Raw genomic sequence first — 16,276 nt, 5'->3', positions numbered from 1 at the left:
TACATTTTGGACACACACACACACAGACTTACACAGACACACACACAGACACACACACACACACACACACACACACACATCCACCATCACACACACAGAGAGAGAAAGAGAGAGAGAGAGAGAGAGAGAGAGAGATTTTTTCCAAGTTTACAGGATTATTCTCCACGTTTACTCAAATAACACAATTTAGATGTGTTTTGAATTAAATTTTGTACACATGAAGTGTGTTTTGTCAAGTTTTACCCTTTTATTTTACAAGTTTAGGCTTAATATTACTCAAATAACACAATTTAATCCAGTCAGGAAGGATTTGTTATTATATTTTGGATGCACAAAGAGATGTTTTCAACTTTTTTACTGATTTTTTGCAGGGTATGTATTAATTTTTATTTATTTTGTTTTGTATTATATATACATTTACAAATTTTTAACTTAGAGTTTAGTATTTATTTAAATATTTTCCAAAACACTAAAGAAAAGTACTTTTAGCTAAAATGTAAGCTACAGAATATTTTATTATTATTATTATTATTATTATTATTATTATTAGGGTTTACTGATTTCCACTATGCTATTTTTGGTTCTGTATTTCTATATGTATTTCTTTAGGTCAGGTTACGCCTGCTACGTAGGAGAGTTTGTTTATTTTAGAGTTTGCTGAGTATTTTGTTACTTTTATACTAGGTAAAGTTTTCTAAATATATCAGGTAGGGCTCCATCCATATACTTTTGTTTTTGTTGTTTGGAGATGATGCGATCAGCATCACTCTCCATCTGCTTTTTATTTTATGTACCCAATATTATTTTGAGGCTTAGTGAATTCTAGAGCCTATTTATGCAGGAGAGAGGGCTTGAAATTTTTGATCTCAGATAACCCACAACTATTTGTCAGAGTATTTTAAAGGATATTTTATATTTATTATGTGCCACTAGAATATCAAACCTTGCTTAATTTTTATGTCTGTAACGCTGTTATTGTATTTCTAGCTAAGCCTTACTGGATAAAGTACACGAAATGTTTATCATTTCGACTATTTACCTTTATACGAGGCCAAATTTTTAGTGTAACGAAAATTATTGTGTGTCTATAAAGACTGAAATTCTTTTACCGAGGGGTCCACAACTGGACGCTTACCAACATTGTTTTTTTTCTTTTTTAAATATAACCATTTATCAATATATTGACAATTCACAGGACAAGACGAAGTTCACACACGACTGACTATATGAACCATAGGTCCATTTGCTAAACTTTTTTTCTATGCTAGAAGAATAATTTAGCCTTATAGCCTTTTTCAAGGTATTTTTGAAGTATTACTGGTTTTTTGGGTGCATCAACATTTGGGTTATTTCCATTTGGTTTATTACACTAGGCTACAATCACTATCTGAACACTGAAATCCTCTGATTGAAACTAAAAGCTTAGGCTGTAACTAGGGATTTAGTATGTATATCGACAATTTATAGGACAACACGAACCTTACAAAGGATTATAGGTGGCGTAGGACCACACGCCAGAGCTTTGTTAATCTGCAAGAAGCACTTACAGCTAATATTACGAGGAAATGAGGTTGATTTTTACTGTTTCACAAGAATGCTACCTTTTATACACCCAATATTTGCTTTTTCAAGTAACTACTTGTACCAGAAGCACTTACAGGCCAACTCTAACTAGACTTCGACTTATTCTATATCAGGTGCTAAATTTATAAAGAACTATGATTGTGTATATTTCTGAGGAAGTACGCAAAAGCAGATTACCCGATTAAAGTATCTGAAAAACAGATTTTTCTATGTAAGTATATTTTTATTGACTGGATTATTTAACAGATCAAACAGGAGGACTGCAAAATTCATTAAATGTAGTTCTATAGTATAGGTGGTTTCAGAGATATAAAAAGAACAAATATAAGATTTCGTTTTTTTTTGCTTCTGAGGCTAATCGCGACGCTAAGGGTAAATGGCGAGGAAATGTAACGGAGGAGAAACAGTCCCAAAAGTTATGGGGTGCATGTAAGTTAATACCACAGAGATATTACAGTAGGTGTAGGTTCTACCACCAGAATTTTTCTATCATAATAATACTGGTTATGCTGTACTGTTAGCTAAAGATACTGATATTTGAGAAACTTAAAAGCTTACTCACGACTTACTGTTGCAAAAGATCCGATGACAAAATTTAAAAATTGTAATCGCCCAGACAGGGACTCAAACCCTGGACAGATAGGTTAAAAGCCTAACGCTATACCAACTAAGCTATCTGGGCACAAGGTATTCTTTTTTTGAAAAGTTTGTTATGTTAAGAAATATATTGAAACATGTGAGAACACTGTTGGTCTGGTTCGACAGAGAAGGAGACAACATTTCCAAAGTTTTTCAGACTGGGTGTATTTTTCCACTATAGAGGCCTTCACTATATGTAATTTGTAACACTAAAGTTCAGCTAGCTTCCAAAACTGAGGTAAAGATTTTGTTTGGCGAGATTAACAAGTTACATTTATATCCAGTTACGGACAAATAAAGCTAAAACTCTCAGATTTACTGTACTAGCCAAGTTTTAGTAACATTTTCTTCACTTTAGTACATAGAAAAATCTGTTTTTCAGATACTTTAATCGGGTAATCTGCTTTTGCGTACTTCCTCAGAAATATACACAATCATAGTTCTTTATAAATTTAGCACCTGATATAGAATAAGTCGAAGTCTAGTTAGAGTTGGCCTGTAAGTGCTTCTGGTACAAGTAGTTACTTGAAAAAGCAAATATTGGGTGTATAAAAGGTAGCATTCTTGTGAAACAGTAAAAATCAACCTCATTTCCTCGTAATATTAGCTGTAAGTGCTTCTTGCAGATTAACAAAGCTCTGGCGTGTGGTCCTACGCCACCTATAATCCTTTGTAAGGTTCGTGTTGTCCTATAAATTGTCGATATACATACTAAATCCCTAGTTACAGCCTAAGCTTTTAGTTTCAATCAGAGGATTTCAGTGTTCAGATAGTGATTGTAGCCTAGTGTAATAAACCAAATGGAAATAACCCAAATGTTGATGCACCCAAAAAACCAGTAATACTTCAAAAATACCTTGAAAAAGGCTATAAGGCTAAATTATTCTTCTAGCATAGAAAAAAAGTTTAGCAAATGGACCTATGGTTCATATAGTCAGTCGTGTGTGAACTTCGTCTTGTCCTGTGAATTGTCAATATATTGATAAATGGTTATATTTAAAAAAGAAAAAAAACAATGTTGGTAAGCGTCCAGTTGTGGACCCCTCGGTAAAAGAATTTCAGTCTTTATAGACACACAATAATTTTCGTTACACTAAAAATTTGGCCTCGTATAAAGGTAAATAGTCGAAATGATAAACATTTCGTGTACTTTATCCAGTAAGGCTTAGCTAGAAATACAATAACAGCGTTACAGACATAAAAATTAAGCAAGGTTTGATATTCTAGTGGCACATAATAAATATAAAATATCCTTTAAAATACTCTGACAAATAGTTGTGGGTTATCTGAGATCAAAAATTTCAAGCCCTCTCTCCTGCATAAATAGGCTCTAGAATTCACTAAGCCTCAAAATAATATTGGGTACATAAAATAAAAAGCAGATGGAGAGTGATGCTGATCGCATCATCTCCAAACAACAAAAACAAAAGTATATGGATGGAGCCCTACCTGATATATTTAGAAAACTTTACCTAGTATAAAAGTAACAAAATACTCAGCAAACTCTAAAATAAACAAACTTTCCTACGTAGCAGGCGTAACCTGACCTAAAGAAATACATATAGAAATACAGAACCAAAAATAGCATAGTGGAAATCAGTAAACCCTAATAATAATAATAATAATAATAATAATAATAAAATATTCTGTAGCTTACATTTTAGCTAAAAGTACTTTTCTTTAGTGTTTTGGAAAATATTTAAATAAATACTAAACTCTAAGTTAAAAATTTGTAAATGTATATATAATACAAAACAAAATAAATAAAAATTAATACATACCCTGCAAAAAATCAGTAAAAAAGTTGAAAACATCTCTTTGTGCATCCAAAATATAATAACAAATCCTTCCTGACTGGATTAAATTGTGTTATTTGAGTAATATTAAGCCTAAACTTGTAAAATAAAAGGGTAAAACTTGACAAAACACACTTCATGTGTACAAAATTTAATTCAAAACACATCTAAATTGTGTTATTTGAGTAAACGTGGAGAATAATCCTGTAAACTTGGAAAAAATCTCTCTCTCTCTCTCTCTCTCTCTCTCTTTCTCTCTCTGTGTGTGTGATGGTGGATGTGTGTGTGTGTGTGTGTGTGTTTGTGTGTCTGTGTGTGTGTCTGTGTAAGTCTGTGTGTGTGTGTGTCCAAAATGTAATAAAAAACACGTTCAAATCGTGTTATTTGAGTAAATATTAGAATAAACTTGTCAAATAAACAGATAAAAGTTGAGAACACACACTTTGTGTGTCGAAAATATACCTAAAACTCTTTCCTGAATAGTATAAATAGTGTTATTTTGGTAAACAAATTAACATAAAGTTGTAAAATAATAAGTTACAAATAAAAGAAGTGTCTGCTAGTCCAAAATTTAATAAACAATGTTGCCGGAATAAATTAAATTGTGTTATTAGAGTAAAAAATAAGCCTGAACTTGTAAATAATAAGTTAAAAGTTGAAAATCTCTCTTTGTAAATGCACAATAAAATAAACACTTCTATCTGAATAGCTAAAATTGTGTTATTTGAGTAATAATAAGCCTAAACTTGTGAAATAAGCAGATAGAAGTTGAGAACACACACTTTGTGTGTAGAAAATGCAACTAAAAGTATTTCCTGAACAGATTGAATTGTATTATTTTGGTAATAATAAGGATAAGCTGGGAAAATGTTTGACATAAAGTCAAAGTTTGGTAAAAAATGTCTTTGTGAGTCCAAAATTTAATAAAAAATGTTGCCTGAATAGTACAAATAGTGTAATTTTGGTAAAAAATTAACATAAAGTTGTAAAATAAACAGATAAAAGTTGTAAAAAAATGTGTTTGTGATTCCAAAATTTAATAAAAAATTGTTGCCTGAATAGTACAAATAGTGTTATTTTGGTAAAAAATTAACATAAAGTTGTAAAATAATAAGTTAAAAATTGAAAAATGTTTTTGTGAGTCCAAAATTTAATAAAAAATGTTGCCTGAATAGTATAAAATAATGTTATTTTGGTAAAAAATTAACATAAAGTTGTAAAATAATAAGTTAAAAATTGAAAAATGTTTTGTGAGTCCAAAATTTAATAAAAAATGTTGCTTGAATAGTATAAATAGTGTTATTTTGGTAAAAAATTAACATAAAGTTGTAAAAGATTTGACATAAAGTCAAAGTTTGGTAAAAATAAGTTCAATATTATGTTAAATAGCACACAGTAACATAAATTTACTATATAAATCAATAATCAAAGGGTCCTAGGTTCGATACCCCGTGATAAAAGCAAATAGTGAAAACTGTAGGCCCAGTCCCTGATAGCTCTCCCTTCTTCCTAGTACAGATTAAAACCCTTACGCTTCGTTCTCCTTGTTCAAATTAAAGTTCTCGCTCCAATCTAATTGGATATCCCAAAATCCTTTTTTCTTGTGTTCTCGGTAATCTTGGGCTACTTTGACAGAAACCTGTTCTAACATGCAAGCGCTCTACCCTGAAACACGCGCTAAAGCGTCTTGTGCCTTGGAGGCAAACCTGAGCGGAATATTAATTGGCGGCGGAAACCGGTTCTACAAGCGACGCATAGCTTCAGAGATTTGACCCTTGCTGCGCATTTCCAGACATCCTTTGTTGTCTGGTTGAATCCCTCCCCTGCCCTATAGTATTGCATAGCTTTCCTCTGTTCTTGCGTACTGGTTAACCTTGGAAAAAACCGGTTCTGAAAATCTACCGACGCGTTCTCTGATTGGTCAATTGGGTTCCTTCTTTGTTCTGACGTTCTGACGTCATTTGACCTTGAACGCACACTCCCCAAATTCCTTTCTCCTCTACCTGCGCGGAATATTAATTCCTTTCTCGTCTACCTTCACCGCCGAGTCGAGATTCTGAGACCGTATTCTGTCTAGCGTCTGAGATCATCGTCTTTAATACAATAATAACATACATTATTACATAGTACTAATTAATAATATTACATATCGCGGGTTCGAATACCTGGACCGTCTTCTTTCGTATCATTACCACCGTTCATAGCGGTTCATAAACCGTAAACTTATTTTCAATATTATAAACATTAATATTAACATTTTATACATTACATACTTTGCAGTAATGGATATAAAACCATATGCATACCGTTTAGTACCTCTAATTACCTTCTACATACATATTTTTCATAAAATAAATAAATATATATTGATAAAAAGTTATAAACATGCAAATACATAAATGTAAAATATTCTAAGTACTTGCAAATAAATTCTAATTACGTGCAAATTAATTAAAACCCGTGCAAATTAGTTATAAGTACTTGCAAATTAAAGACCACCAATGCAGCGATTGAGCTTATCTCAGATACCAACTACTGGCATGGGTGTTCTTTCTGAATGTCCCTTCATCAATTTCATTCTATCACCACTCATTCCTATCTTCGCGATTAACCAAAAGTGGCAGAAAACAACGAAGTAATATAAACCAAATCAATCAATCAATACATGCATATTCGAAATATAAAGGGGTGAGGATGTCTTTTTAAGGTAGTTTTCAGATCGAGGCGGAAAGCAACAGGCGACAGGTGACATTGAGCATTCACACATCGAGCCGACAAACGACACGATCCAATTTAGCCCCTAGTGTCCCTTGTCACTTTGGTCTGATATCTTCCTTAGCTCCCACTACCCCTCTGTCGGAGGCAATATTAACCACTATGTGCGTGTGTGAGGCGTGGGTGTATCAATCTTGCTCCCCCCACAAAAAAAAAGTAATTTGAACTCTGCATCACTGAATGTGGGTACCGCAAGCCAAGCTCCAACACGTCTTCTTCCACCTTGAGAACCTGAAAAAGCAGGCGGAATGCAGAACTTTCCGCAAACTTTCCTGTTTTCTGCGCCTCACTCTAGAGATTCCGCGAAGTTACTCCTTCTCTGCCAGGACTTTCTTCCTTCCACCGGCCCTTTAGCCTCTGAATACCCCTTCCGGAGCGGGGAAGGGGAGGAAATCCGTCTTTTTGATATGGGCTTTTTTTTTTCCTTCGTGCAATCTCTAGGCATGGCTGCATTTAAGAGGGGCCGTTTTATCGCGATGAAGCCCCGGTGATCGAACGCTCGAGAGAAGCTGCTTGGAAGCACGCTAGGCTCTTCCACAGATTAAAAAGAAAAGGAGGAAGGTTGATTCTTTTTTCTTTCTAACTTGCGCCGCCTTAAACGCTCCCGTATAACGATTCCATCTGAATTCGCTGACTTTTAAAAATTTAACTATCGTCATTTCCCTGTTTTCCATTCTTATATCTACTTCAGTGAATTTTGCAGATTCTTTTTTGTTTTAGCATGATTTTTCTACCCCTCCAGGAGCAATCGAAGCCACGATATTGAAGCTAGGACTTCCGGATTAGGTAGTGACCGCTGAGGGAATCAGGGGGGCGAGTTCCTCCCTAGACGACCAGTCAACCCCATCCCTAAACCACCCCTCCAGTAAACAAAAACAACTACGAGTAGGTAAATGTTTGGTTTGAGTTTGAGTCCATTTTATGCACAGAAAGGCTAATCGGTACTGGACGTACATTTTAAAGAGATATCCGAACCGCTGTACAATGTGCCTCCACAGGGTATCTAACTCGAGGGCCTTGTTATTACAAGGCGACGACGGTACCACTACGTCACTAGGGAGGCAAAAAAATAAATGTCTTTTTCAACCCAAATATACATTTTTGGTATGGTATTTCGATGTAAACTGAATGTGACTGCCCCCCATTTTCCATTACACTTCTGCTTCCCCTCAGGGTTTAGAGGTGCCTTTCCGATGGCGTAGTGGTAACGTCTTCGCCTTGTAATCAAAGGGTTACGGGATCGATGCCCGGTGGAGCCACGTAGAGGTTCGGATCTCACTTTAAACTGTAGGTCCAGTCCCGATTAACCTATCTGTGCGTAAGGTGGACTTGAAAACGCAAACTAAAAAACTCTTGGTTTAGGAGTGGTGCCAGGACGGCTTTAAAAAAAACGAGAGGAGAACGAGACCACCCCATTCCAGGCTTGTCGACACCAGACCGAAAAGTGACAGATCCCTGTAAAATACACACGATTGATTGTTTATTGATTAATTAATTTGGTTTATTTTACTTCGCTGCTTTTATGTCACGTTTGGGTAATCGCCAGAGTTTGCCAATATTCGGAGTTGTTTCAGATGATGAAGATTATGATATGATGAAAATGATGAAGGAAGGGACACTCACAGAGAACACTCATGCCCAGGCGGGATTCGAACCCTGGACCTCTCTCGTCGATAACAACTCAACCACGGAGGTCGGTTACAAATCTACAAGAGACAAGACTGAGCTTCAGATGCTCTATCACTAAGTTACCTCCTTTCTTCCCCATTTTAGCGACAATGTAACCTGAATTTCTGATGAACTTGGTTATGAAATATTCACAGACAATATTCGGGACTTAACGAGAAAGAAGGGGGTTCGGATTGCTGTAAGACTGAGACGTTTTTTGAGGGAAGAGACTGAATCCTCAGTGTAGAAGAAGAAAGAAATTCCGACATATATAGGCTCCTGCACTTCCATCATTTGTTATAATGAATTGTTCATCGAAATTCCTTTGCAAAGGAATGGAATTTTCTTCTGGCTCACAAAAACAGAAATTTATCAGAAGAACGTACTTAGGGGGAGGCTAGGGCAAAACGAACATGATTAATATTTTCTGTTCTGTTAGTGGTGCCATCGCGTGGTAAAGTAATGAACCACCTCTTCAGTTGTTAAAAGTGTTCGTGTGATTTAGTTTCGCTCTGCATCTTTCCTTAAAACTTCAAAGCAAAATACGTTAATTCAGGGCCTCTTGATGGTAGGTATGTAAGTGATAGTTTTGTAGTTTGTTTGGTTACTGCATTTTCAGTGAAGTTTCATGTTCGCCTACCAGCCTCCACCGACCTCCGTGGCGCTTCGAATTGCGGCCTGGGCATGAATCTTCTTTGTGAGTGTCCCGTCATCAATTTAATCATATCATCACCATCTTCACGATTAGCCAAAAGTGGCAGAAAAGCGAGGTAAAATAAACCAAATTAAGTAATCAATCAATCAATCCTACTGCCCTCCTTCTGGGTCTTCCAGATGGCGTAGTGGTAACGTCGTCGTCGCCTTGTAATCAAGGGGTCGCGGGCTCGATATCCGGTGGAAGCACATTGTACAGTGTTTCGGATCCCACTTTAAATTGTAGATCCAGTTCCTCCTCCTTGCATAACAAAAATTGTTCATACATTTGACTACTAGTCTATGCTTTTGTTACATACCTACGAATAACAACTAAAATTAACTACCTGAAAAACAAGGATTATAAAAAAGAGTAAATGCATTACGTATCTTGTGTATGCATTTAGTCCGTGTTACATTTCCTAATTAAAATTTCCTAAAACATCTCAATAATATCCAAAAATATGCGCAAAAACACTTTTGTAATAGTCTTGAGTGTGCTGTCATGATTGTGCGCAGTATGGTTTACTATGCTTTAGATAGGTCATTTTGCCCCATTCTACTCTATAGTGAATGAGAATGGGATTGAACACGCTTTATAACCATATTCTAAATTGTAATTACAAGTAGACCAAGGGCGATCACCCCATTCAGTTTCAATGTTTGACACAATTGAATACTCTCGTATACATGGTGCATCACATGTTAAACCTAATTCACCCATTCGCGATGAGTTTTCCACTTGCCCACTCGCCACATAAAGCTCCGGCTTCGACTTCTGGTTTGGACATGGATATGTCCTTTGTCATTACTTAATTCACATTATCACAATTTGCCAAGTGTCAAAATTTCCTCAGTAATGCCCAAGCCGGGACTCGAACACGAGAACTTAGGCCGCGAGTTCGAAAAGCGGGCAATAAACACACTAGGCCAACGAGACAGCAGGAAAAAGACATGCTTCTTTTAAAAAATACAAATGACGAAGAATGATTTTAAAGGAAGCATTGTTTAGAGAAGAATTGTCAGAGAAAAAAATTATGAAAATATACCCCAAAAGATCTGATTGTCCCATGTTCCAATTGTCTGAGGTAATTTTTCACCGGTTGTGTATGTAAATCAAAACTCAACAAACAAAAAAAAAACTCAATCGACATCCCACTGAGGTACGTTTGCACAGCCCTAACCACTCTTTTAACGCGATTGGCTTTGACATTTGAAATTGAGAATTTCAAGCAGAGAGATATTGTATTACAACCATCCTCAATATCCATTCAAAACATTACCCCCTGAAAGTATGTAACCCTCAACAACCGAACGCAGGTGGTGGTTGTATATGATGACAGGTTCAAATGACAGTCCTTTTTTTTCTGTTTCAGAAAATAACGGGCGTTAAGGGAAAAAATTGGGTCAATTAAGTCGTTAATTATGGTTTATGTGTACCGATTCAATAGAGGAGTTTTTAATTTAGTGGAAGAACGGGGGCTATGTTTATAAAGCGGCGTCGAGGACTGTAAAAATAGAAGCACCGTTGCAGTTAATGGCTATACAGATTGTCTTGTTACGCTCATAATATTACCGGAATAATTGGTTAATTAATCAATGCAGCATCTGCCTGGAGCAGCCTAACGGGCCGTTTGGATATGCAGCATGGAAAAAATAGGATATTTTAAAGGGACTTTAACATTTAATCTTGAACTGCTGTTCATAGCTACACCGATAGTTGAGTGTTCACGTTTTATGATTAGTTTTTAAAGGCAATAAACAGAATAACAATGTACCTTTGTGTGCCACAATTGCACGTCTGTTCGTCCGCATCAACCATTGAAAAACCATGGGTGATCGCACAAAATGTGCAAGTGGTGTCCAAATATGTTGTGTTCAGATATATGCAGGGTACCCCCAAAAAGGTAACCCAAAGTATTGAATATTTCGGTTATCGTTTTTGGACTACTCTGTACGTTAGTTCCATGTAGGCTCATAGAGGGTGTACAGATATGGTTCCATACATTCCCGATCTCTGCCATTGTCACGTGCCAGTTTCGATGACACATTGAAAGTTGCAAGGAGGAATGGTTTCTCGGAAGCGACGATAGATGGCAGTACGCCATGTAAAGAAGAGCAGAGCTCATTGTACAAACTAGGAGCGGAGAAGAGCGATTATATATATTATAGGAAATAAAAAATATATAAAGGAAGAGTATAAAAATTATAGAAGGAGTGAATAAAATGTTGAATATAGTAAATTAAAATAATTTAGAATATGGCCGCATATGAAAGTTTTAGGAAAGTCATTAAGTGAGCAAATGAATTCAGAAATGTATCTCATCTCAATCTCTTTTTATTTTCCTGACGAGGAGAACATCGTCAGTGTTTTGGTTGTTTGTCCCCGGTGGCGCTGTGTCAAATTAGACGCCCCGAAGCACTTTTTGGTTGCGCTCTTTATTAGTCGCACTGGGCCATTGGCAGCGCTTGTTATTAGCGATCCTGGTTATTCCCCTTTGGTCGTCAAATAGGAGGTGGCGCTATTGTCAGTTTAGTCGACCCTACTCTTTCTACAAGTATAGCTTGTATTGTTTGACAAAGAAGCGGGGGGAAAGCGAGCACATAAATAAGATTACGCTTTAAAGGAAGATAATAAATTAAACGAAGAAAAAAAGAAGAAGCCTTTTCGATAATTAAAGAAGAAGAGGCCTTTTGATGATAAAAGAAGAAGAAATTCAAAGAAAAAGGAGCCCTTTTCCATATTAAAAGAAGAAGAAGCCGTTCCCATAATAAAAGAAGAAGAAGCTTTTCCATATTAAAAGAAGAAGAAGCCTTTTAGAAGAAGAAGAAGCTTTTGAAAAGAAGAAGAAGCCGTTTCCATAATAAAAGAAGAAGCTTTTTCCATATTAAAAGAAGAAGCCTTTTAAAAGAAGAAGAAGCCATTTAAGAGAAGAAGAAGCCTTTTTGATAATAAAAGAAGAAGAAGCCTTTCCGATTATACATATATATATATATATATATATTTTCTCTGTATTTTGTCAAGTTCTCAGAATATAGATCCGCATTTTACTATATCCTCTTGGCTATAAAACGCTTTCTTATTTGGAATTCTCAAACAAAGAACCTATCCCCCTGAGATTAAGATATCTGTAGCGTAGCACCATATTGGAGGTCATGTTATCTGCACCACGTTCCAAGCTGAAAGTTGCCCCCAGGAATTCAGTGACTAGAGGCTGAGTGAATCACAGAAACTCTCAATACAGGGGCATTGTCGGAAAATTCCCGCCTGAAATGTCCACGAGGTCTTACGAGGTCGTCATGTATATATTTTAAATCAGTGACGTAATATTTACTGGCTTGGAATTGTTTCAAGACAAAGATGGAGAGATAGAAGAGAAGTAAACGAATTAGCGAAAGAAAGTAAAAGAGAAATCGGTAGAGGAAAGGAAGTAAAAAGTAATAACTTGAAAAGAGGAAGTTAGGAATAAGATATAGATTCCCAGACATAGAAAGAATGGCAAAAATCTGGAGAGAAGACGGGAAAACAATAATTGCAATTAAAATTAAATAACTGAGAATGAGTAAACAACTGTTTGATGGCAAGTGGCCCTACTGCCCCCCTTATGATCGTCCATGGCGGTGTGTAACTCTATTTTCCTTCCCCCCACATGTCTCTTCTTTCATCTTCTGTAACTTTTCCTTGTTTCTATCTTTCATTCCTGTTTCTCCAACTTTAATATTTTCCTCTTTCACTCCCATCTCTTCAACTTCTATCTGTTTTCCTCTTTTACTCCTCTCTCTCTCTCTCTCTCTCTCTCTCTCTCTCTCTCTCTCTCTCTCTCTCTCTCTCTCTCTCTAACTTCTGACCTCTCGATCTTTAACCTCCTTCCCTCTGTGTTTTTTCCTTCTTCTCCATAACTGTTCCTGTCTTTCGATATCTAACTTCTTTCTTTAGCGTTTTATTTTGCCCTTCTTTCGCTCTCTCTAACTGTACTTTCTTTTCTTTCGCTCTTTTCTTTTCTCTGTTATCCCCTTCTCTTTCTTACTCTTTATCTCCTTATCTTTCGCTGTCTAACTCCTTACCCTTACCACCTCTCTCTCTAGCTACGTTCCTCTCACTATTAATCTGTATCTCCACCCCTCTTTCTCTCTCTCTTATTTCTCCATTTCTTCCTGTGTGCCTGCTCTCCCTCCTATCTCATTCCATCCACTGGTAGGACGGAAAAAGACCTGGAAACTCCAACGTAAGATCAACCACGACACTACACCACCTCCGGATCCTTCCTCTTTAAGGGCAGAGAGGGAAAAGGGGTAAAATATTGGGAACTCTTTCAAGAACCTAGATGCAAACTCCAGAAACTGAAAATAGCTTCTGCCGCAGCCAGAGTTAGAAGGTTCAGCGCGTGCCAAGAGCAGGTGTGTGGGAGGGCTCGCTCCAGCGCGTATGTGCCCACCTGCCTTGGGAAGCTACGCGTGTTTACGGAAGGAAGGCGTTCTATAACAAAGAAGTGATTTACGGGGAACAGAATGAGAAAGACCCCGAGATATGTATCCTTTGTGCCATAATTCGGGTGTGACTTTTCTCGCTTCCGGAGGGAACGTGATTCCAACATAAATAGACGCCTGGAACCGATTCCAAGTGGGAGAGGTGGGTTGGAAATGTTCTTAGTTTTTGTCTTGCCCTTATGTCTTGAGGTTTTCAATACAATCTGTTTCATCCACATATGACTCTGCAGTTTCAATAAGAAGGATGGCATGGAATGAGACAAAAATTCTATTTTTAACACTTAGCTATGCTGAACCCAACGTTATTTTTGCATATTCTTGTAGAACAACATGTCTTGAACACAGACGTGACTGATGCCACACCGACATCCTTTAGTAATCATCGCTATATTGTATTCAAATACGCCGACAAGCAAATTGTACCAGCAGTCTTACATCTTGTGATAAAATCACTACTGTCCAATGTAAAATCTTGGAATGAATGACAATCGAAAATTTGATTTGCGTCGATTTATTTTTCACGTCGCTTCAGTGCCACTAAATAGCGACGATGGGCTATGAATGGTGATAAGATGAAGTGGATGAAGGGGCTGTGGGTCCAGGCGCCAAAGCCTCGTAAGCCTGAAAGAATGAAGGTCGTTAACATTTGTGTGTCTTCATTCGAGAGAAGGTTACTCCCTACAACCCTGGTTATCGGAAAAGGAAACTTTATTGATTACAATGCCTTTTTCTTTTAAAACTTGTAATACAAAAACAAAAATGGTATCTCGCAAAATAGAATTAATTCATTGTGATTCTTTATTTTATCACACAGAGTAGCAGCTATGGAGCCGCAAGTAATGCTGTTGCAAGAAGAAAGCTTATAGATTTGTGACTAAATTGCATATCATTAGTTCAGCTTCATTAGTTCGGAAATTATGTAATAAAGCATACACTTAATGTAAAAATGTATTTAGTTTATTGTATGGAATTGGATAGATGACTAAATGTTGGCAACAATCATCCTATATCAACATGCAATATTACTACTGGGTGACTAAAAAAAACCTACAATGGAGTAAGGTTCCCTCCACATAACTAATCCGTTCCTCTTGCCAGGCCCGTAACCATGATTTTATTTCGGGGGGGGGGGTCATCCCTTAGAGTGGTAGGCCACTGATAAAAACTTGATTAGTGTAAATAATAATGACAATAATAATTATTACCACGGTTATAATTGTCATTTTTACAATATTAATTATTATAAGTTATTAAAAATAAACCAATTTTAATCCAAATTTATTGTTATTGTTATTATTATTATTATATAAATGGAAGGACTTTGCTATTCGATCCATCGTACGAGTGAATATCCAACACAAGTGTTGTCCGTTATTTCTCTTACATTTTGTAGTCAGTGTACTGAAAATCACAGTTATTGTATTTTGTTATTAACTTTTACACATTTCGTTCAAAAAATACTTTAAAATTAGGGGAAAATTTTACTCAGAGTTTATATTGTGTGACCTCTCACAAAGAAAACTATAAATTTTGGGAGCTGTGGATCCATTTATTCTTTGGATTAAATGGTAGAATATGAAAATATAACCTGGTTTCTCTATTATGCACTAAACGTTTTTCGATCTAATGTTTAATTCTGCTACGGAAGTAAAATTACCACTATACACTATTTAAATTAGATACTTGTAGGATTTCTGGGGGCTTCAGCCCCCTTAGCCCTCTCCCTGGCTACGTGCCTGCCTCTTGCCACCTCCGAAGAGACACAAAAAACGTAAAAAACGTACACTGTTAGAGGGTGAAGACCTGCGAAGTGTGACCTTCATTCAACGATTCAATATCAACAAATTTTGGACGAGTCCAGCAGTCGTATGCTCAGAAAGAATGTTGCACCTTCTCTCTCTGCGGGTAATCTTACATCTTTTGCTGCGTTTCTAAAAAGGATTGGAGTCAATTTGTTAAAATTATGAGCACAGCAGCATGGTGACTATTTGCGCCTATCGCTTAATACAGGAGCAAGCACCTTAACGAAAACAAAGTTGAAGACAGAGCCTTAAGAAGATAAAAAATATTGCTTTAAAACTCTCTGATTTCTATATGAAACTATTACAGAGATCAACTCTGTATCAGAAATAAAACTTCACATTCACCAAGGACAAATATCACCATACCCTTGAGGTTGTAAAGGGGGGCTCAGCGGCTCAGCACACAAATGGACGTGCCATAGACAACACACAACCACACCGAGAATTATATTGGCTGTGGGTCCAGCCGTCAGAGCCTCCCGCAATAATACTGTTACCGGGGTGTACTCCGTGGAACAGAGTTTTACTCTTAGGTACCTCCCAAGAATGCCACGACTTAAGTCCGAATCACACACAACTGGATTTCCAGCAGGAATGCCCTGCTTGGCGCTGGATTTGCTGCCTCGCTGAAAATGATGGCTGCCAGGCTGGCTGCTAGACTGGTTTTTGATGACTACACTGTGTTCTAATTGTAACTGGCTTTCGATGCTTGATTCTGTGACACAGCCAATCAGAACCAAAGTTTGGTCACGTGAAAATAATTTGCGAGTTTGGGAAGGGAAAGTTTTTTGCCTGTGCTTTCCGAGTGTTGGTTGTACTTCTGTATTTGTT

Source organism: Lepisma saccharinum, chromosome 5, assembly GCF_977018435.1.
Source record: "Lepisma saccharinum chromosome 5, izLepSacc3.1, whole genome shotgun sequence".
Classification (NCBI taxonomy): Eukaryota; Metazoa; Arthropoda; class Insecta; order Zygentoma; family Lepismatidae; genus Lepisma; species Lepisma saccharinum.
Note: the sequence above shows the minus strand (reverse complement) of the source record.